The following is a 22361-nucleotide window of genomic DNA, read 5'->3' as shown; positions in this document are numbered from 1 at the left end:
TGTACATGTGAAGAAATTATTATAATGTTAGTTGATAATCATATGAATTGAAGGAATAACTGAAATCCTGAGGATCCTGGCATTTCTCTGAAATGACACCTGACTACAAACATCTATTTTCTCTCCATGTTCCTTTACAAGTCATTGCTAGGCAAGGTATTTCCAACACAGGAAAAATGAATTTGATACATTCCAACTTGATTTCCAATGCATCTTCTTAAAAAGGAAAACAAAAGCTGTATGCTAGTAGCTCATGCCTGCAGTCCTAGCTACTTAGGAGATGTGAGGATACTGATTCAAAGCCAAGTTGGGCAAGAAAGTCAATGTGACTCTTATCTCCAAATAAGCACCAAAAAGCTGATAGTGGTACTGTCACGTAATTGGCAGAGAGCTATATAGCTTTGAGCAAATAAAAATCCCAAGAGCAGTGTCCAGGCCCTGAGTTCAAGCCTCAGGACCTGCACCAAAAAGAAAAAGGTCAACTTTGTCCAACTCTTTTGTTTCCTGTAATTACAAAATCTGTTGATTATCACTAAATGGTTAGTTCTATAATGCCTACCCAAATACAACCATGTGCAATTAAAAGTAAAGTTGATACATTTTCTATTCTATGCTCACTGCACATTCACAGTTCTTTTAATGTTAACCAGGGCTACAAACATTTATCAAGAAATAAAGTGACAATTCTAGGCAAGAAACTAATTGTGACACATCTGTCCTAGAAGGTCCTCATTAGCTGTGCAGAAAGTGTCATCACTAATATCGTGAACAACCACATTAAATTATACAAGTGACTGTCCCCATTGTAGAAAATTAATCTGGAGAAAATAATCACTTAAAATCTTAAAGAAATATTTAATGAGCTCTTTCCCTATGCTTTTCTTTTGGGTATCCTGCCTCCTGATAGCTTTTGAGGCATGAAATCATGATTGCCAAAAGCTGAGAAACAGTACATGTTCTCACATTATTGCAAGATTTCACTAGTTTTTAGCAGGCCATATCTCAGTCTAAGTAGTTCAAAAGCAATCTGTTAGTAGTGAAATAGGATGCTTGCAAAGCATACAAAAAATGAATAAAAGCTATCCATTATTTGACAGCATATACAGTCCCTACATTGAATCAGTTGTCCATTAACTTTCTTATCTAAATCTCAAACTACACTTCAATCCTATCTTTCTGGACCAACTATGGACATACATATTTTCCTTCCACTATGGCAAATTCTACCAAGGTTAAGAAACTTCCAATCTATTGAGTAATTATTCTTAATTGTTTGACCCTAAGTTGAAAAGAAGAAAGAAAAGAAATGGAAAACTTATACAAGCACAGCGTAATTTGTCTTTATGACTAGGGATTTAAAAGAATCAGAAATAATCAGGCAGACACCATGGCTTGCAATCAAAACCAGCCAGGGAGGTAAAAGCAGAAGGCTCAAGAGTTTGAGGTCAACCCTAGCATAGCCAGTGTAAGGTATTTCAAAAACAAAATTCTAGAAAGAGGTCTAATATATAGTTCAAATGCTAGAACATTAACCTTGCAAAGCTCATGGTCCTGGATTCTATCTACAGTATTATTTGTTATAAAAGTAACAAAAATATTCCACACAAATTATACCCATGTTAGAAATGATAGTCTACTTACTTGAATTTTACCGATCACTTTAACAATTATTTATCCACCATCTACTTGGCTAGCACTTGGCTAGGTTTAGAAGTTTTCTTAAGTCAGGAAAAGACTTACTGTAGCTGGCAGCCAATTTTATGACTATAAGCTCTAGATATTCTTTCATATGATCAAAGAAACAACAATCCAAGCCAGGTGTTAATAAGCTAACTTAAAAATTAGGAAGCTGAGACGTAAGTCTGTCCTTAAAATGTCACAGCAAGTAACTAGAAAATTCAAGATGGATCTCTAGGTCAGTCTGGCTTTTAAATTGTTTCTATAAAGCAAATACATAAATGAGATGATATTTAGCCTTGATTCTTGAAACATAAGTACAAGTTAATTTAACAGTCCAGAATGGAGACTACACACACACACACACACACACACACACACACACACACACACACACACACACACTACACACACACACACACACACACACACACATACACACACAGAGATAGATAGATAGATAGATAGATAGATAGATAGATAGATAGATAGATAGATAGATAGATAGATAGATAGATAGATAGATATAGATATAGATATAAATGGAAACAAAGGCACATGAAAAAGTAAATAGCATCTTTAAATTCCTGAAGTGAATTTATAAGTGAATTCTAATTCCTGAAACAAAACCTGTGCCAACCCAATTTCCCAAAAACTTACTACAAAATGTAACATGAATAGAATTTTGATAAATTTGAATTTTACAAAGATATTACATGCTATTATTAGCAACATGAATGAACATTCTAAATGGACACTATCCAGTGGCAAAGACAAGGGCAAAGATGATCTTGTTTTGAGAGGGTGTGTATTATTTCTTGCTCCTTTGGCTTTCCATTCTTCTTGTTATATGACTATATCACCTCTCAGACAGATATGAGTTGCAAATCTTGAGTTGTTTAGCTAACTTGTTAGTCTTACAATCTCCCTTGGGTAGGAGAAATATTAATTGTCCATCCTGTCTAATTATGGCTCTGGTAAACATAATTATTCAGCACAGAAAGAATTGATATTTAATTAGAAATTAAAAGACTCTCAAATAAGAGACTTTATGCTTCCAGGGGGATGATATTAAATTCAAATCTACCTTCTCATGGTCTATCCAGGGAAGAGAACAGAAACTCTTCCAAAGGAACTAATGAAGAACGAAAAAAAAGAATATGATAAAATAGTCAGGCAAATGCTCATACAAAAACAGATTCACTTTTAATCCTAAAATTTGACTGATTTGAAGACTAATGAATTTATCATGTGCCAATTATATATTTGAATATTCATATATATACATATATGTGTATGGATCTATATCAATGAATATTTGAAAATCAAATTACAAAACTGGAAAGCTGGTAGCAGTGATGTAAAAATGATTATGCATATAGCAGCATGCTTTATTCATTTAAAAGACAATATATTCATATAGAACAAATTATATATACTATATACTAAATTTTGCCTTGTGGAGCTGGTTTCCACAATATTTTAAATATCCTTTGAAAAATTGCTGCCAAAATGATTTTTTTGTCGGTCATGGGGCTTGTCTTCTGGGCCTGGATGCTGCCCCTCAGCTCTTCAGCTCTTCAGCTCAAAGCTAGTGCTCTACCACTTGAGCCATAGTACATTTTCTTTTTCTTTTCTTTTTCTTTTTTGATTGTAAAGATCAGAGGGGTTACAGTTACATGAGTAAGGTAATGAATACATTTCCTATCGAGTATTGTTACCCCCTCCTTTGTTTTTCCCCTACTATTCCTTCCCTCCCCACCTCCCTAACTCTTCACTCCCTCCCACAAGTTGTAAAGTTCATTTTCAACATAATGTCTTGTTACAATGGGTCAATACGTATCCTTGTTTCAGCATTTTGTTATTTCCCTTCCCCTCCCCAAATTAGAACATGCATATACATGATGAAGGGCACTAGAATCAAATACAGTGAAAAGAGGGGTTATACCATAGGGGGAACAACATACAAAAAACAAAACCACATAGTACATTAGAAAAACAACAGCAACAAAGTAAAAAACCTTTTGTATCCATATCTTGGGGTTCATTTCACTTAGCATCATCTTATACGGTCATATGTGCATAGCTTTTGACCTTTGTGCTTGTCTTAGACATATACTAGTTATTGCAAATAAGTGAAACCATGGGACCTATGTTTCTTTCAGCCTGGCTTACTTCATTTAATATAATTTTTTCCAAGTCTTTCTATTTCCTAACAAATGAGGTGGTGTCATTCTTTCTGTGGAAGCATAGAATTCCATTGTACACACACACACACACACACACACACACACACACACACACACACACACACACACACGTGTATCACATTTTCTTGATCCATTCATTTACTGAGGGACATCTGGGTTAGTTAAGTTGCTTTATCCTTAAGTGCCAAACCTTGGAATCAATAAAGATGTCCTTCTACAGGTTGATGGATAAACTTTGATCTATCCACAAAATTGAATATGACTCAGGTCTAAACAGAAGTAAGATATGAAAGATAAAAAAAGATGTGGAAAACCTTAACCTTTTACATCATTAAGTACAGTAATCCAACTTAAAAAGGCTACATGCCATAGTATTCCAGTGCTAATATTCTGGAAAAGGCAAACTTTGGAGACATTAAAAAAAGACCATGTATTGTCAGAGGCTGAGGGAGGGAGAAAAGAATGAATATATGGAGCATGAAGGATTTTCAGGACAGTGGAAATAGTCTGTCTTATATAACAGAGGTGGACAAATGTCATTCAATAGTTCCTTTGTTATAATTTTTATTCTGGTTAAGTGATTACATACATTTCACAAAGGTCACAGTTTTGTGAGATAGTGATACTTAAAGTCACAAATACATTCTAACATTCATGAGGGAAATTGTCATTATTGAGGTCTAAAAAGTTTGTGAATTCTATGATTGTTGACAATACAACTATTTCTTCCACATCAGGTAGTAGTATATTTTATATTTCTTTTCTCTTTCTTAGGGTTAACTGTTCCCTCTATCCCTCTCATTTCCTCCCTCCCTCCCATTGCTGCCCTTGAGTTGTTTAGTTCATTTTCTTCAATGTCCAGTGTAGTTGATGGGCGCCTCTTATATTTTCCCCTGCTTCCTTCTGATTTTGTGTCCTCCTCCTAGCTTCCCTCAGATGTGTGTGTATACATATCTATATCTATCTATCTATATATAGATATATCTATCTATCTAGATAGATAGATATAGGATATGGGGTCAACAACATGGGGTCATTTAGTAATGATATGACAAGATGAGTGGAGGTCCTTTGTTTCTTTTTCTTTCTTTCTTTCTTTTTTTTTTTTTTTTTTTTTTTTTTTGTCTGTTAAGGGGATTGAACTCTGGGCCTGGGCGCTGTCCTTCAGCTCTTCAGCTCAAGGCTAGAACTCTACCACTTGGACCACCGCACCACTTTCTGTTTTTCTGGTGGTTTTTTGGAGATAAGAGTCTCACAGACTTTCCTGCCCGGTCTGCCTTTGAACCGAAATCCTCAGATCTCAGCCTCCTGAGTAGTTAGGATTACAGGTGTGAGCCACTGGAGCCTGACTTAAATGGTAATCATTTCTATCAGAAGCTCAAAAATCATGAGTGACCTTCACTGTAAAGTGCTCTCAAAATGCAGTGTGGTTCATCTTTTTCTGCATCCCTTCCAGCATTTGTTGTTGGCTGAATTTAGTATGCGGGCCATTCTGACTGGGGTAAGGTGGTATCTCAGGGTTATTTTTATTTGCATTTCCTTTACAGCCAGGGATGATGGACATTTCTTTTGTTTCTTTACCATTTTTATCTCTTCTTCTGAGAAGTCTTTCCTTAGATCCCTTGCCCATTTAGTAATTGGTTTTACCCCTTGTCTGATATATTGCTGGTAAATATTTTTCCCATTAGTTGTCTGTCTTTCTAGTTTGGTTGCTATTTCTTTAGCTATGCAGAAACTTTTTTATTTTGAGGCAGTCCCATTTATCAAGTCTCTCTCCAATTTGTTGTGACCCTGGGACTCTGTTCAGGAAGTTCCTGCCTGTGTCTATAAGTTCAAGTGTCTCTCCTACTCTGTCCTACAGTAGTTTCAGAGTATCAGGTTTGATGTTAAGTTCTTTAATCCATTTGAGTTGATGTTAGTGCATGGTGACAGGCTAGGGTCCACTTTTATTTTTCTGCATGTGACCACCCCAGTTTTCCCAGCACCAATAGTTGAAGAGGCTGTGCTTCTTCCAATGTATGTCTTTGACTCCTTTGTCAAATATCAGCTGACTCTAAGTATATAGTTTTATTTCTAGATCGGGTCTGTTTTTGTGCCAATACCAAGCTGCCTTTGTTAAAATGGCTCTAGAGTTTGGAATCTGGTATCGTGATCCCTCCTGTTTTGTTTCTTTTGCCTAGAATTGCTTTGGCTATTCTAGGTCTTTTGTTGTTACATATGCATTTTGAATCTATTTCAGTAAAGTACATCATTGGGATTTTAATGGGAATTGCATTGAATTTGGCAATATGGCCATTTTCACTATATTAATTCTGCCTATCCAAGAACATGGAAGGTCCTTCCATTTCCTGGTGTCCTGTATGATTTCTTTCTTTAGGCTTTTATAGTTTTCATTAAATAGTTCCTTTACATCTTTGGTTAGGTTAATTCCTAGATTTTTTAGGCTATTGTGAATGTGGTTGTTTCCTTGATCTCCCTGTCTCCTTGTACATTGTTGGTGTGTACAGAAAGACAGCTGTTTGTTTAGGTTAATTTTGTGTCCTGACACTTTGCTGAGGTGGTTTATAAGTTCTAAGAGTTTGGAGGTGGAGTTTTTGTAACACTTAGGTATAATATCATATATGCAAAAAGGGATAGTTTAACTTCTTCCTTCCCTATCAGATCCCTTTAATGTCTTTTTCTTGCCTTATTGCTCTGGCTACAGATTCCAGAACCATATTAAAGAGGAGTGGAGAAAGTGGGCATCATTGTCTTGTTCCTGTTTTTAGGAGAATAGGTTCCCCATTAAATATAATATTGGCTATGGGTCTGTCGTATATGGCTTTTCTTGTTTTAAGGAATGTTCCTTCTAGTCCTATTTTCTCCACAGCTTTTAACATGAATAAATGTTGTATTTTATCAAAAGCCTTTTCCTTATCAATAGGGATAATCATGTGGTTCTTGACCTTGGATCTGTTGATGTGATGGATTACATTTATTGATTTCCTGCATATCTGGGATGAAGCCTACTTGATCATAATGTATAATTCTTTTTATATGTTTCTGGATTCTATTGGATAAAATTTTATTGAGGAGCATTGCATCTGTGTTCATCAAAGAGATTGGTGGTCTGTAGTTCTATTTTTTGGTTGAGTCTTAGCCTGGTTTGGGGATGAGTGGGATATCATAGAATGAGTTTGGGATTGCTCCCTCTGTTTCTATTTCTTGAGTAGCATGGGTATTAGTTCCTCTTCAAAGGTCTTAGAGAATTCTGTAGTGAATCCATCTGGGCTTTTCATTGTTGGAAGACTTGATTGCTTCCTATATCTCATTGTAAGTTTTTGCTTATTTAGTTGATTTACTTCTTTTTGGTTCAGTTTGGGCAACTTGTATTTCTCTAAAAATTCATCGAATTTCTTCTAGGTTTACCTTTCTTAGTGAGTATAGATTCTGGAAATAGTTCTTTATAGTAGTTTGGATGTCTTGGGTATTTGTTGTAATTTTTCCCATGATCTTATTGATTTGGGCTTCTTCTCTTCTTTTTTTAGTTAATCTTGCCAGAATTCTGTCAATTTTATTGATTTTTTCCAAAAAACAGCTTTTTGTTTCATTAATTTCACAGTTTTCCCAATCTTTATCTCATTAAATCCAGATCTTATTTTGGTTATCTCACTCCATCTAGTAACTTTAGTTTCAGAATTTTTCTTGCTTTTCTAAGAGTTTTAGTTGCATCATGAGAATATTTACATGGTCTGTCTCTATTTCCTTGATGTGTTTACTGAGAGCAATAAATTTGCCCCTCAGGACTGCTTTAGCTGTGTCCCACAGGTTTCTTTTTGATGTATATCATTTTCATTGAATTATAGGAATTTTTTAATTTCTCCTTTAATTTCTTCTGTGACCCAGGTGTTGCTCATAAGTATGATGCTTAATTTCCATATGCTTGAGTAATTTCTACAGTATGCTTTGTTATTGAGAACTAATTTGGTTCCACTGTGATAAGATGGAATCCAGGGGATTATGTCGATCATCTTGTATTTGTTTAAATTCCTTGTATGAACTATGATATGACCTGTTTTGGAGAAAGTTCCATGGGCTGCTGAGAATGTGTCCTGGGTTGTTGTTAGGTGGAAAACTCGGTAGATGTCAGTTAATTCCACTTGAGATACGGCATCATTTAATTCAGAGGCTTCTTTGCCAATCCTCTGGGTAGACTGTCCTTTGGTGAGAGTGGAGTATTAAAGTCTCCTAGTGTTATTGTATTTGGATCTATTTTATTCTGTAAGTCTAAGAGTATTTGCTTAACATATTTGGGTGCACCAAAGTTTGGAGAATATAAATTGCTAATGGTTATATCCTCTTCTTGGATTGTTCCCCATATTAATATGTAGTGTCCTTCTCTATCTCTTTGTATTGACTTTAATAGAAAAGTTTATTATCAGGATTACAACTCCTGCTTTTTTGTTGGGAACACTTGCATGGTACATCATCCTCCATCCCTTCACTTGGTGTTTGCTTTTAATCTTTGGCTGTGAGCTGGGTCTCTTGAAGGGAACAAATGGATGGATCTTATCTTCTGATCCAATGTTCAGTTCTTTTTCTTTTGGTAAATTAAGCCCATTAATATTATATCATTATTATATTATATCATTATCCTATCTTTCCTGCTTTCCTAAGTTTTTCTTCTTTCCTTTCCTCTTGTGCTTACTAAGTGGTATCTGTCTGATGTAGAATCCTGATCTTGATTGTTTTCTTCAGATTGTATTCCCTCTCTTAATATTCTTTTTAGTGCAGGCTTATTGTTTATGAATTCATTTAGTTTTTCTTTACTATTAATTTTTTTTAGATTCTCCATTGAATGTGAATGTTATCTTTGCTGGGTTGGCACTTATTGGTTCTCAGAGCTCAGATGGCACTTTCCCAGGCTTTGCTTGCATTTAGTGTCTGTGTGGAGATATCTGCAGAGATTCTTATTTTTCCCCATTACAGTATAGCTCCTTCTTTGTTTTTGCTGCATGCAGGATTTTTTCTTTATTATTCAGATCTATCATTTTTGCTATAATGTGCCTAGAAGTGTTCTTTTCTGGGACCCTGCTTGGTGTTCTGTATACTTCTGTTATGTAGGTAAGAATTTCTCTTTTCAGATTGGGGAATTTTTTGGTGATAATCTTGTTGAAGAAGTGTTTTATTCCTTTATTCTGGTATTTCCTCACTTTTGCCCACCCCAGTTATATGATGGCTGAATTTCTTGGCACTGTCTCCTTGTTCTTGGACTTCCTTTTGGCATATTTTGAAAGCTTTTCTTTTTTTTTTTTTGCCACTTCTGTAACTTTTTTTCCCCAGATGCTGCATTTTGTCTTCAATACCTAATATTCTATTTTCCATTTCATTCACTTTATTTACTATCCTTTCTATTGTGGTTTTCATGGAGGAAATTGAACCATTTATGATTTCCATGTCGGTTGTCAGAGTATTAATCCCATCTTTTATCGAGGTGTGTCCTGCATCTTTTGTTGAAAGCCTGTATCTCTGTAGATATCAATAGTTTACTTTTTTGTTATTTAAATTTCTGATCCATTTTTCACTTTAATTCTTGAGTCATTGCCTCTATTCTCTCTGGATATAGTGTTTGTTTTCCATTTCTTCTTCACTTTCACTGGATTTCTTCCCCAGGCAGTGGCGGGGGGGGGGGGGGGGGGGGAGGGGGGAGTCATGGGGGAACACTGCTGGCCTTTGGGGATACTTTGCTATCTTGGCTATTGATCAATCTTGTAATTTTTTGCTGTGATTTTTGCATGGATATTCAGGGATTATTGGAGACCAATCCCAAACTCTGACTATTTTGGTCAATTAGTGGCTATCTCTGCTTGGTTCTGGGTTGCTTCCTGGATCAATTGATGAAGCTTGCTCTTTGCTGTGGGTTGGCTAAGGGCTCTTTACCTGGTCTAAGTTCTGTTAGGGGAGAATCTGACCTCCAGCTGCTTGTCTGACCCACATAGGGCTAATTCTTGTTTGATTATGGTAGGAAAACACCCTCCACCCTCCACTGAGGCGTGCACTCAGTTCCTGACTTCAATCAGGGACATGTAGTTTAGACAGCTTGGACTCCTGCCTGGGACACAGGTTGGGCTCATTCAACTGCTTGCTAGAGAACATAAGCAGGTTCCGCCTTCAGCCAAGGACCAGTGCATTGCCAAAATGATTTTTTGTTTAGTTGATTCAATTGTGTTTATAAATGTATTATAGATTCATAGCTATTCAAATAAAATATAACTTCAAATAAAAATAGATATAATTGTCAATATCTGCCTTTTAAAATTTTATTATTAATGCAATTTTTCCAAAAGGTATCTGTAAATTGGTAGCTCCATTTTAATTCTTTGTCAAAATTAGCTTTGAGAAATTTCTCAATGTCTACTTAAGAATTGATAGGTTAATAGTTTCATCAAGTCCAAAAAGAAGGTACAGTTTTGTTTTTGTTTTTGCTTTTTTGTTTCTCTAAGAATTCTGGGTTCATAAAAAGCTTTCTGGTTTGAATTCTAGCACTATTAGCATTTATATACCTTGAATAAAATCATTTAATCTCAATAATCTTGACATATAAAATGACTATGACAATTATGACTCTTTTTTTACTTGTTTGTTTTGTTTTTTGTTACTTGTGGGGCTTGAACTCTGGGCTTGAGACTGTCCCTAAGCTCTTCAGATCAAGGCAAGTGTTCTACCACTTGAGCCACAGCACCACTTCCACTTTTCTGGTGATTAATTGAATGTAAGCCCAGATTGTCTTTGAAGTGCAATCCTTAGATCTCAGCCTTCTCTAATTTATTAGCATATATTAATTATATAATGGGTTTTTAATGTGATATTTTCATTTTTGAAATTATGCATTTCACTAACTTTATCTTCATATATTCGTCCTATTTTTCCCTACCTTTTCTTCCAATTTTAATGGGTTTAATTATTCTATTTTTATGCACGAATATAAAGTACTTCAATTATATTCACCTTTCCATGACTCTCATCTTATACTCTTACTCCTTAATACTGGTTTTCTCTGTAATCTCCTGTTCACATTTATGTCATGTTCTTACATTTATATTTTGCATATGAAGAAAACCATGATACTTTTCTTGCCAATTCTTGCATATTTCACTTAATATATAATCTCCAACTTACTTTTTCAATTAATGTATGACCTCCATCCATTTTCCTGCAAAAAAAAGTTCATTGGTCTTTATAACCAATATAACTAAAATAATCTGTTAAATATGTACATACATATTTTCTTTATCTATTTATCTATTGATGAACAACTAGGTTGTTGTTATTTCTTGGCTATTGTGAAGTGTTAACAATATGATTATAAAGTAGCTCTATTCTATGATATTTACATCCCTCTGGACATATGGTACAGGAGGATTACATGGTACTCCTATTTTTATTCTTTAAGAAATCTCCTTACTGAATTACATAGTGAATTAACTAATTTACATTCTCACCAACAGTGTTTAAGAGTGCACTTTTTCCACCAGATAAGTGGCTTACACTTTAAGTATAAGTCTACTTAGTCTGAAAACTAAGATGTAGGTCTATGCAGTTTTCTATAAGAAAAGTTTATTAGAGTCCATATCTAAAATAACCTGCAAAAAGAGTGCTGGAGCCATAACTCAAGTAGAAGAGCACAAGCCTACCAAATGAGAGACCTTGAGCTCCAGAAGAATGTACTTTCCCCACAGTCTTGCAGGCATTTTTGGTTCATTTTCATCATGATTCCCATTCTGCCATTCTAAGGTAGATTCAATCTCACTGTTGTCTTTTTTGGGGGGAGGGGGGGGTGTGGGACTTGATCTCTGGGCCTGGACACTGTCCCTCAGCTCTTCAGCTCAAAGCTCACCTACCACTTGAGCCACAGCACCACTTCCAGTTTTCTGGTGGTTTATTGGAGATAAGAGTCTTACGGTTTTTCTTGCCTAGGTTGGCTTTGAACCGCCATCCTCAGATCTCAGCTTCCTGAGTAGGTAGGATTGATTACAGGTGTGAACCAATGGCACCCAGCATCAACATTGCCTTTACTTGCATTTGTTCTGTTAATTTATACTAAAATATATGTGGTATTTATGTATTTATCTATGTGGTGTTTATGATAATAGAAATCATCTAAATCTAATATTTACATTTCTGTACATTAAAAAGTATAACTTAGTCAACTTTTAAGTCCTTTTACAAATGTCAGTCACATGGTCAAATAAATGCTGCAGAAAATCATTGTAGATGTACTTGGGACATAAGTTTGAGTGAAAAAACAAGTTTAAAAGTTATTATAATTATGACAGAGGAAAACTAATAGCTACTGGGAGATTAAATTCAGAACCTCAGGGCTGAGAATGTGGCTTAATTGTAGCCTAGCATGCATGAAGCTCTAGATTTGATTCCTCAGTACCACAAAAACAGAAAAAGCTGCAAGTGGTGCTGTGGCTCAAGTGGTAGAGTGTTAGCCTTTAGCAAAAGAAGCTCAAGGACAGTGCCAACACAATGAATTCAAGCCCAAGGACTAGCAAAAAAAATCAGAGCTTCACTCTTGCTCAAATTTCTTGATTGACTGATGCTCTAATATCAGTATTCTGAGAATCTGGGCTTACAAGAATGAGCCACCAGTCCCCCACCAAGTTTAGAATATGTGGGCAGACATTCAGGATGGTGATGGATGTGGGTTCTGGTAAATAGCGGGACAAAAATATGACAAGAAATTCACTACATATTTACTGTGATATCAGCAGATGAAACTGTAGAATGTTGCAAGATTTCAAGTGACATAGAACATCTTAGAAATATGTAAATTAGTGTAACAGATGAATTTGAAACATGAAGTATTAACAGAATGAGTTTGACACTGCCTTGTTATAAAGAATGAAAAAACCACATTTTTATAGACAATACATAAAACCCAATATTACATTGCTTGCAAGTCATTAATATCTATAATATTTTACATTGGTGAATAAGAGGCACTTCATGATTTTTTTCTAAGAAAACTAGAAAGCCCATTTTAATCTATCACTGTTACTTAAAATATGTCTTTAAAAGGTGAAGTGAATTTTAGAATTATTCAGATTCATAGGAAATGATAGTAAAAAAGTCATAGTGATAGTCATAAGAGTCTGAAATATTGTGAATGATAAAATAATAAAATATGCCTAACAGATTTATTATGATATGCATTCACACTTGGACATTTCCATTTTTAACAATATATTTAAATTCTTATGTAACAGGTAACATGAATATCACAGCTGCAGAATATTTTTATGGTACCATAAACAGCCTTCTTCCCTAACTCAGTTATTCAGGGGTCATAGTAGATGATTTTGCAGACTTTGTGATGTGTGTATATGTGTATATATCAATATGTATACATATGTGTGTATGTAGATATCAATGTTCTGACTTCATCTTTGTGTATATTTATACATATATATACATATATTCTACATATATAAAAGTAATGAATATACTATTTGAAGAGAAAAAATATAGCATAATGCCTACAATCACATTATTCTGGGATAGATACATTTTTGGTTTGAGTCTATCTGTAAAAGTCTGGAAAATCTTATTAAACTTTCATTATCATCTACTTTTTCTTAATACATAGGCATGTACATAAACATTTATATGTGATGACTTATTTGAGTCATAGGAACAGTAAAAGATTAATAAAGAGCCACCAGCTAGTGATTCATATCTGGATTCCTTGCTTCTCAGAAAGCAGAGATCTAAGGACCATGGTTCAAAGCCAGCCTGGGCAAGAAAGTCCGTCAGAGTCTTATCCCCAATTAATTACTAAAACAGCTGGAAATAAAGCTGTGTCTCAAGTGTTAAAGCACTAGCCTTGAACACAAAAAGTTCAGGTATAGTACCCAGGCCCTCTGTTCATTACCTAGTACCGAAATAAAAAAAAAAAACAACAAAAAACCTCCAAACAAGCAGTTGAGAGAGGTAAAAAATATCCCACAACCAGTGTCTGTTGACTCAAACCAATAACCCTAGCTGCTTGAAGAGCAGAAATCAGATAATCATGGTTTGATTCCAGCCTGAGCACCAAAAACATTTTTTCTAAGACCTTACCTCAAAGTAGGGCTGAGTGTGGTGACCCTTGCTTATTATCCAAGCTACGGGCAAAGCACAATGGCTGAGTACAGGGATGTGTGCCCCTTATCACCAGTGACACCAGGAATCACAGATGGAAAGATCAGAGGACACACTGGCTTGGGGAAAAAGTGTGGTCCTAATTCAAAAATAGTAAGGCAAAAAGTGGTAGGAGGTGGTTAAGACTCAGGGGTTGACTCTTAAGTATCATAAAGATGTCTTACAACAGTACTTTCATAGTAAGTTTCCATACAATTTTGAATCTTGATTTTTGTAGCTTCTATTGAGAGCCACATTAACTAATGAATTATAAACTTCATGAAACAGTATATGGAAACCCTGTGTGGATTTTCAATACTGGATACATTTGCATTCTACTTTAATTCTTCAGTGGTATCTTTAGATATTGGATAGAGAAATGTAAGTATTTTAATACAGAACCACTAGAGGTTATCCTTGGAGAGAGGAATTTTATGTAATTCTTCCATTTTAATTGATTATCTACATAATTTCACGAATCAGTGATGTTTGGGTACCCTGTGGGAAATAATGCAAAATAGATTACAAGATGAACATAGAGAAATTGTTTTTCACTGTTGAAAATATTAATTTCTTCCTAAAATGAGTTTTTCATTATAGGTTTTCAATATGTACTCAGACCATAGCTCCCTAATCAATAAAGTAATTCTATCCACAGGGACATGAAAGAGGAGAGACCGAAAAGCTGATATAAAATTACATTTAAGGAACTTGTAATAAATCTAAGTTAATATATCTTTTTAAAAATGAATTTTTTATTGAAAAACCACTTCATAACCTACGTATGGCAACTAGGAGGAAAAATGAAGTCTTGATTCCGTTATTATCTGAAGAATGAGCTAAGTGACACAAGGCTGCCAAAGCTGCCAGGTAATATAGCTCAGTGTTAATATAGCTTAATCCTAATCCTATGTAGAGGAATTGAAAAATAAAAAATCATGGGTGAGATATTTTTTATATCTTTATATATATATTTGATAACTTGAATAAAGGAAATAGTGACTTTTATATATTTAATTAAAATATTTCACATCCTTTATCCATCCAACAAAATTATTTTGTCCACTAAGTTGGCATATAAACATGACTAAGGTGTAATTTCCCTCTAAAGGAGCACAGAAAAATGCACTCTGTCCATTATGATATCATACAGTGGCAGACCTCACTAAAGGCCAAATAAAAAGAGTTTCTATAATTACTGAGCTAAATACACCTTTACTACTACCTTAGATATTTCTCTACAGCAACAGAAAAGAGACTAGTGAAAGTATATGCCTATCTACCTTGTAAATTTTGTGTGCAGTTTAACAGCAACAACAACAAAAGTCCTTTATCATGTCTTTGAATCACTTATTTTGATCTGTAGTCTTCCTTTTTCCCTCAGTCACAACTTAAAACCACAACCACTGTGATTAGTGTTCCTTATCATTTCTGCTAAATTATCTTTAGGATTTGCTACTATCCAGTCTGGCCAAGCCCTTTCTCTGCACAAAGATCAACAATAGAAATTTAAAAAGAAAATGCTATACTAAAAGGAGATTTGGTAAAGAAGGCGTAGCATTTCTTTCGCTTTAATGCTGAAAAAGGTCAAGTGTTCCTTCCCGACTCTAATTTCATATTTCATTGTATTTTTTTTCTTTTTAGTAGGACTGGAGATTGAACTCAGGATCTTATGCACTTTTTTGGGTCAGTTGTGGGGCTTGAACTCAGGGCCTACGCACTGCCCCTAAGCCTCTTTGTGCTCAAGGTTAGCCCTCTACCACTTGAGCAACAGTGCCACTTCCAGTGTTTGAGTGGTTAATTGGAGAGAAGAGTCTCATGGGGACTTTTTTGCCAGGCTGGCTTTGAAAAGCAATCCTCCTATCTCAGTCTGCTGAGTAGCTTTGAGATAGGTCTTATTTCCTACCCAGGCACACTCTGGCCTTGATGGACCCTTGTTAGGCTTTGAGCCCCCTGGAAGGACAGGCAAATACCATACCATTTCTTCCACTAAGATGGGATCTGATGGATTTTCTGCTCCAGCTGGCATAGAACCACAATCCTGTGCTTCCAGCTCTCAGCTATGTTTTTTGCTTGGTTTGGTTTTGTTTTGTTTTTACTATTTTATTGTCAGTGGCATAGAAATGCCTAACTACTCAGACTAACATTTTCTATCTGTGCTGAAGCTGAAAATGAGCCAGAAAATAAATCTTGCTAGGCATTGCTGGAAACCCTATGGATTAGACTAGCTTTCATTTTTCACTATCATTTATTGCTAGAAATAGACAATACAACTTGTGATTGTAAAAAAAAAAGTAACATAGAAAAAATCAACAATTCCATTGACTCCTATCAATACAGCAGACTTTTGTATAAAATATAATGATAATCATGTTTTGTAAAACCTTACTGAAGCTTTTGCCATGTCATCAACATCCTGTCTATTCATCAGAAAGTATTGAAAGTACTGCCTTGAGGGCATATTTAGCCTTCCACAAAGCAAAGTAGGAAAACAAATTGGGAAAGCATTTTAAAAAGCAAGTCAAGCAAGTCAGACACACATAGTGGCACATGTTGGACAAATGAACGATGGCTGACAATTCTCTTTTCACGTTTCTTTGATGTAAGGTTAATTTTGGATAGAAGCCTGTGTTATTTAGAAGGTGTAATTTGCTTTTGCATTCTCTCCATTTTAATGCAGACTACTGAATAAAGAATAACTTACAACTCTGTGCCTTTGGCTAGACCAATGCAGCCATATTTATTTATATGGGTAGGAATTTGGTTTTCTTTTCATTAAAAACTTTGTAAGACCATAGAAGAGTTTTGCTTTAGAGAAGTGGGATTTTACTTGGAATAGCTTCCAAGAGAGTGCTAGGCTCATTAACATTTGGCAATTTGTGTCAAGTAGTCAACTAATATTCTAGAAACATGAGGATTTTTGGTCAGATGCACAGTGAATGCATTCTAAGGAAACAGCCCTATAGTGTAATAATTCATTTGTCATTTTAAATCGGTATCCACTCCTTAATAAATGAATATTTTTCTTGAGCTGAGCCAAACAAATTTTCACACTGGTCTTTCCAAGGAGAAATAGAATACAGTTTGTAACACAAATACTGCATCTGCTTTCAAGAACATTGGTTTGAAATAAATGATATATATATTTATATATATATGTGTGTGTGTGTGTGTGTGTGTGTGTAGTGTTTAAATGGCAAAGTATATGTCTGTACATATGTTTATAGGTATTAGGTGTGGAGACAAGTAAATGGCTCACTAGATAAAAAAAGATTATTGGTCCCTGAATCATATGCCTTTTATAAAATCTAGCCAGTCTTTATCTCAGTTTTAATGTAACAGTAATAATGATAGTAATGTAAATAATTACCAATTACCTGTTTTGCTTCTCCTTTTTGTCTTCTTATTAAATGTAAAACAACTTTCTGCATGTTGTAAAAGAACAAGTTTTGATTTTTTCATCTGAAGTATTAGTGGCATACAGGATGAAGAAACAGTAGATTTCATTTCAAAACAAAACTAAAAACAAAAACACAAACAACAAAAAAACACCTGTGGATGTTATATCCAGAAAATTTTCCTGAATCCAAGGATGAGATCCAGACACACAGTCAATCAAGCTAGGATATTTTATTACTCTGTCAAGGAACAAAGAGTAGTACCCCTGCTGAAAACCAGCTCAGGTTTTATAGGCAAAAAGCACAACACGCAAGTGGCCTACTTTAATTTTTCACAGAACAGAAGCAAGACATTTGTGGTTGGCTTTTTCAGGCTGCAGCCGAGCAAGGTAGCAAACACAGAAGCAGGATACCTGTGGTTAGCCTTGCAAAATACTGGCGTCTAAAGCTAACAGCTAGAATCAAATGTCAAACCGCGTACATTTGGAGAATTCACTCGTTTCCTTACTCTGTTACCTGGTCCTCCACCAACCTCCGCTTTGCCCAGTCCCCTGTGCTCTTTTCCTTAGGGTCTCAGATCTTTCAGTGGAGACCCTCTGAATCTCCTACCTGAATAATTGCTCCTAAATTCTCCTCAGAATATCACTTTCTCCTCAGAGTATCACTGTGTCCGGACAAACAGTACAAAGCTCTTTGCAGATACATATATGTATGTGTATGTATGTATATGTGTGTGTGTGTGTTTGTATGTATGTATGTATATGTGTGTGTGTGTGTGTGTGTGTGTGTGTGTGTGTGTTATTTGTTGTTGTTTGGTTGTTTTTTGTGCCTGTTCTGGGTCTGGAAGTGGCCCTGACACTGTCTCTTTTTGTTTTTCCTCAAGGCTAGCACTCTACCACTTGAGCCACAGCTCCACTAGCAACTTCTTGGTGGATAACTGGATATAAAAGTCTCATAGACTTTCCTGCCAGGGCTCAATCCTCAATCCTCAGATCTCAGCACCCGAGGTAGCTAGGATTAGTGAGCCACAAGTGTGCTGCTAATAAAAGAGTTTTGGAGAGTTTTAGGTTCCTTACTCCCCTGGGTGCAAAGCATAGTTCACAAAAGGATTCACCTGGTTTAGTTCGTGGGTAGCTTTCGTTGCCCACATCTTAGATCCAGACGGTCAGAGCAGCCCCAGTGTGAAAGGCTCTCCTTCCCCCACAGTGTCGCTGAAAGAGGGCTGAGACGGTCGCTAAACTGTAATGCTGCCATGTTGGCAGCTGAGCTGAGCTGAGTTCATCTGCATAGAGACAGACATCTTGATTCAAGCCTTGTGTCACAACTGATTATTATGCGTGCCCCATGAACATGGCCAGGCAAACATGGGCAACAGGCCTCCAGACATACGCACATCCTGAACCCGCCTCGGCTGCACGCCTGCCTCCTCCTCGGTTTAGGGATGGAGTTTCCAAAACCAGCTTTCTTTTTTTTTCAGGTGTAGAGTATGAATTCTTAGGAAGGATAGGATAAAGAGCCGACAGGGTGCCTGAACCATCAATATTGATCGCTGAGGTTAAGGAAAACATCCACGTGAACTTTCTGGAAGTCACACCAGAAAGAAGACCTTGGAGCAGGTGAGAGGTTGGAATAGAGAGGAAGGGTTGGAAGGCTTGTCCCATGCATCAATAGGAAATGGTCAGATATTTAGAAGGATACTGGGAGATCCGTAAACTGAACCCAATAGAAAGGAGAGTGTGGAAGAAGAAAAGGCTGGAAGGGCAAACCGTCCTGCAGCTTTAGATCCCCTGTGTCTGAAAAAGCCGGAGTGGCTCTGTGGTAGAGCACTAGCCTTGAGCTGAAGAGCTGAGGGACAGCCCCCAGGCCCAGAGTTCAGGCCCCACAACTGGACCCCCCCAAAAAAAAGAAATATACTCATTTCCTTGCTAATGTAACTGTAACCCCTCTGTACAGTATTTTCACAATAAAAAAAACTTATTGAAAAAAAGAAAACAAAGAGAAGGTTAGACAGAGGATGAGGCTGAAAAATTTACAAGAGGAGCAGACAAAGGAATTTGTTTGTTTTGTTTTGTTTTATTTGTTTTTATTGGTCGTGGGGCTTGAACTCTGGGCTTGGGCACTATCCCTCAGCTCTTTAGCTCAAGGAGAGCACTCTACTGCTTGAGCCACAGCACCACTTCCAAGAAAGGCATTTATTAGAAAGCCTTCTATTTTTCTTTTGTGGTACTTTACAAACTTAACAGAATTCAGGTAGGACCAGTATCAAAAAAGTGAGAGATGAAAGTATCCTCTCACTAAAGTTCTTGCTTCAAAGTAAGTAAATACAATGTGTTATATGTGTATAATAGCAAATATATGTATTACCCACTCATTAAAATTTACAAATTGCATTTAGACATGTAAAATTCTAGGAGCTATTTCATATATGAATATGTTTGGCCATATATTCATAGATAATAATAATTAAGTCTTAGCGAGCCAAGCCTACCAATTTTACTTGTATTCGGGCCAGAGAATTTTAGTTTGTAATATGCATATACATATACACACATATGTATTTTATTCATATTATATACATATATTTATATATATAAATGTATTCCATATACATATAAATATATGTATTTTAAATCAGTATTGAAATCATGATTTTTCATTTCCTGTGATGAACACGCTTTGTTTATTCTATTATCACTAGCCTTTGTGATTTAGTTTGGTTTAGATATGATTCATTTATGCCTCCGGGAGTTAGAGTTTGTATGTTGGTATGTGTGTATGTGTGTGTGTGTGTGTGTGTGTTCACCAAATCATATATTTGTAAAAATTTGTTGATATTGCTGATGAGTTTGTCTCATATCTCTTAGTTAGAATATATATTTTTAACTAATGTGTATTTACATATTTTCTTATGTGGTAATTTTGCAGGTATATTTCTCTTAAGTTAGAATGTTTTGTTCCTTTGTTTCAGTAATTGTTTTTACTAATACTTTTTAAATTATGCTACTAATATCATTTTATCTCTTTTGCTTCTGTCACCTGTCTTAAATAATACACTTTGATTTTATTATCTAAATAGTGTAGGTATAAATTTGTTCTGTCTCTAATTGAATCTCCAATTTTTTAGATGGTTATAGTTCTGCATTGTCTGGAATACACAGTATTCTTACATCATTAATCTGTTTAAAAATTTGGTCTACAATTAAGTATACCTAATAATTTATAATCTGCTAAACTTTACCCAATAATTTCTGCATACTTGAAAAACATCAGGAAACGTCAAGAAATATCCAAGAGAGATATATTTTACATTCCTCTAAGCCATGCAATGTACCCATATATGTTTTCTAAATCATAAAAGACAAGATCAAGTAGAATGTGATGTCCCAACAGTAATGCAAGAAGCAATGCAACAGTGAAACAATTTATTTTTAAGAAAATAAAGTTTGGCAAACAATCTTGTAACAGGATGCTTCTGACTATAAGTTAGAACCTCAGGATGCGGAAACCTCCTGAAACCAGAGATTGGCTGAACCACAAGAGAAACTGGTCCAAGTTTCAGAGGCCAAAGACTAGAAAGTCTGGAGCTTTGATGGTAAAAGTTAAGAAAAGATGAGAGTTACAAAAGCAAGAGACTGTGAATTGACATTTTCTGGCTTTTTTGTTCTATATTCACCTGTAATAACTGAATGGTGCTCATTCACCACCCAGCGATTCTCCAACTAACAACTTGGATACTAATCTTCACCAGACACACAGATATATCAAAATACAACTTCACTATTTACTTAGGTATTCCTCAGGAAAACAGAACTTGACCTATAAAATTGTCCAACACAGAAAGATTCTTTGTTAGTCTCTCAAACATAGAAGAAGAAACAATCTTTTTTTTCTTTTGAACAACATATTCACATTTCTTGATGATTTTTTTATAAAAACCCTGCTGACTAATCTGTTGAGAAATTTTGTTAGATTGGAGGTATTTGCCTCTTGATGTCTATAGTCAGAATAAGGGTAAGTTTTTGTGAAAATAGAAAACAAGTATTAATAGTTATAAATCCAAATTTTTTATTGCATAAAGAGACAAGTTAGGATGAGTTTTAGACTAGCTAGCTCAAGAATTCTTTATATAGTGAAATAAGGATGGGCAGTAACTGTAGCAATCTGAAAAATGATTTCCAGTTTATTGACATTGGGAATTTGTAGATTGCCTTTGGCAGTATGGCTATTTTCATGATATTGATTCTGCCAATCCATGAGCATAGGAAAAATGTCCATCTTCTGGTGCCTTCTTCAATTATTTCTTTAAGGTGTTAGAGGTTTTATTATAAGGTTCTTTCACTTCCTTATTTACATTAATACATAAATATGTTTTATTGTTGTTGTTATTGTTTTTGGCCAGTCCTAGGGCTTAAACTCAGGGACTGGACACTGTCCCTGAGCTTCCTTTGCTCAAGACTTTACTACTTGAGTTACAGGACCACTTCCAGCTTTTTCTGTATATGTGGTACTGAGGCAGAGAACCTAGGACTTCATGCATGAATTCTACCACTAAGCCACATTCCCAGACCTGTTTTATTGTTTTTGAGGCTATTGCAAATGGAATAGCTTTCCTGATGTCTTTCCTAGAATTAGTATATACGAATTTGGGGGCAGGGAGTATTATTTTATATACTGCATTTGGGGGCAGAAAGTATTATTTTATATGCTACTAAGTTTCCTAAGAAGTTTAATCTGATCTAGATGCTTTTTCATAGAGTTTCTAGAGTCTGTTAAGTATAGAATCAAATCATCTGCATATAAGGATAATTAGACAAGAAAAAGATGTAGAGTTGGTGGAAAGAAGTTTTAGAAAATCTCAGTTGACTGAAAAATCATGTAGGAGAAAGGATCAAATAGAGAAAAGAGAGAA

At 35.5% G+C, this 22361-nt stretch overlaps 1 protein-coding gene and 1 long non-coding RNA gene across 3 annotated transcripts in view; one reads left to right on the top strand and one right to left on the bottom strand.

Moving 5' to 3' along the window:
• The window catches only part of Mgat4c (MGAT4 family member C), a 180788-nt gene that overhangs the window by 142331 nt on the left and 16096 nt on the right, over positions 1-22361 (top strand). Inside the window, exon 1 of one of the 2 annotated variants that reach the window (XM_069989430.1) lies at positions 18831-19068. The exons of the other annotated variant lie outside the window; for it this stretch is intronic. The gene's annotated coding sequence lies outside the window, so the exon portion shown is untranslated. Of the gene's footprint in view, positions 1-18830; positions 19069-22361 lie in introns of those variants that run through there. 2 annotated transcript variants of the gene reach the window in all.
• Positions 10414-18658, bottom strand: LOC138804922 (uncharacterized). The gene is made up of 3 exons (XR_011365382.1): positions 18567-18658; positions 17432-17573; positions 10414-11079 (listed from the first exon to the last, which is right to left on the bottom strand). It is a non-coding gene; the product is annotated as an uncharacterized lncRNA (long non-coding RNA).

The sequence above is a fragment of the Dipodomys merriami genome, unplaced genomic scaffold (assembly GCF_024711535.1).
Source record: "Dipodomys merriami isolate MVZ:Mamm:240054 unplaced genomic scaffold, mDipMer1.0.p SCAF_10, whole genome shotgun sequence".
NCBI classification, from domain to species: domain Eukaryota; kingdom Metazoa; phylum Chordata; class Mammalia; order Rodentia; family Heteromyidae; genus Dipodomys; species Dipodomys merriami.
Note: the sequence above shows the minus strand (reverse complement) of the source record. Positions and strands in the feature narration are given on the sequence as shown.